Raw genomic sequence first — 1647 nt, 5'->3', positions numbered from 1 at the left:
CTGTCTGCATAATAAATTTGCTTTGGCTGATATGTTGTGCATTCTGTCTAACAAGACTTATACTCTACTGGATTGGTTTGTACAAAACCTCCTGCCAGAGACAAAAAACATCGCACATGAATGAACTTTATTTCTACTCTGCTCTAGGATTCAGCTAAGTTACAAAACCTGTTGTATGTCAATTTTCTTTGAAAAACAGATAATAATAGCGTCTACCTCACTGGTGAGAACTAAATGTTTTATTACAAGCTGAAACACTGAGCACAGTGCCAAGTATATAATAAAATTTAGTAAATGTTAACTATTATTCAGACAGAGGCAAGTGGAATGTCAAAGCAAATATACATTGAGCTTGATTTTAAATACTCAGTAATTAAGGCTCACAAATTGTCTTTTGCATCAATCGTAAATTTTCTTTTGATGAAAAATTGCTCTATAGCACTCACTTGACTCAAAGAAAGCTTAAATATGCAGCAAAGAAAGATTTTAAAAATACCTTAGGCAAATAAAATATTCTGATAGTTTTAAAGAGCTGGTTTATTTAACATAGGCTATATAGTAGAAGCATTTGGAGATAAGAAAAATTAATTACAAATGATTCTACCATATAAATAGTCATACATTTTAGCTTGCTTTGGTAAAAATTTACCTAAGTAGATATCCAGGTAAACTACTTGCTTTGTGTACTTCCTTTCAGTTATTTCTATTATTTTGTTTCTTATAATTTGAATGGTCATATTTTTATTTAGAAAAAATAGGTGGTGATATTTTTTTATATCAAACGTTTCAAATATATAGCATATTCTTCTTCCTTCCTGCTAAAAAAAAATCCTAATTCTCAAATAGTTGCCCTTGTTCCCTCCTGGTTATAGTTTAGTGGCTATTTCTTTACCATCATGACTTGCTACACACGTACGTGAGTATACTTGCATACATATGCAGAGTCACACAAGCTACAGTATTTTCTCCTTGTAGCTTTCCATCTTTGTGCTCTCTTCCTGGCTAATCTCTGATTTCCTCTTGTTCTGTATTAGTATTCTCTTGCTCTGTGTCCAATAATGACAGAATGAATAAAACAATTAAATTTTCAAGCTCACATTTGTAAAAGGAAACAAGAAAGAAAGAAAATCATGCATCTTTATAAGGAGAGAATACCAGTTGCTGTTATCACACATAATTTCAAGGGCTTTTGTTTACATGGTGACTTAAAATGTTAAATGTGAATTTAAATTTTGCATTATTCCTCTCAACGGAATGTTCATTTATTAATAATACACATATTTATCTGAAGTGAAATGTAAGATTAAAAAATTCAAAATGTTTATGAAATACAAGCACAGTTTCACTTCTTGTGATCATTAAGATAATGTAATCAAGGCAGAAATCATTATCCTTGGATCGTTCAATTCACTGGGACTTGTTGCTTTCACCAAAAGAGGAGGGAGCAGGGCCAGTCAAATAGCTCAGAGGACTAAAGCGCCTGCTTAGGCAAGTGCAGGGGCGCAGACCTTGAGACTGGGCATGGTGGCACTCACCTGTAATCCCAGCACCTGGGAGGCTGTAAGCGGAAGGACCACTACTAGTCCGATCTGCACAGTGAGACCCTGTAGACCATGTCCTCAGATACAAAAAAAAAAAAAAAAAAAA

The sequence above is a fragment of the Octodon degus genome, unplaced genomic scaffold (assembly GCF_000260255.1).
Source record: "Octodon degus isolate 3935 unplaced genomic scaffold, OctDeg1.0 scaffold00059, whole genome shotgun sequence".
Lineage (NCBI taxonomy): Eukaryota > Metazoa > Chordata > Mammalia > Rodentia > Octodontidae > Octodon > Octodon degus.
The sequence above is the reverse complement of the archived record's forward strand: the minus strand, read 5'-3'. Positions refer to the sequence as shown.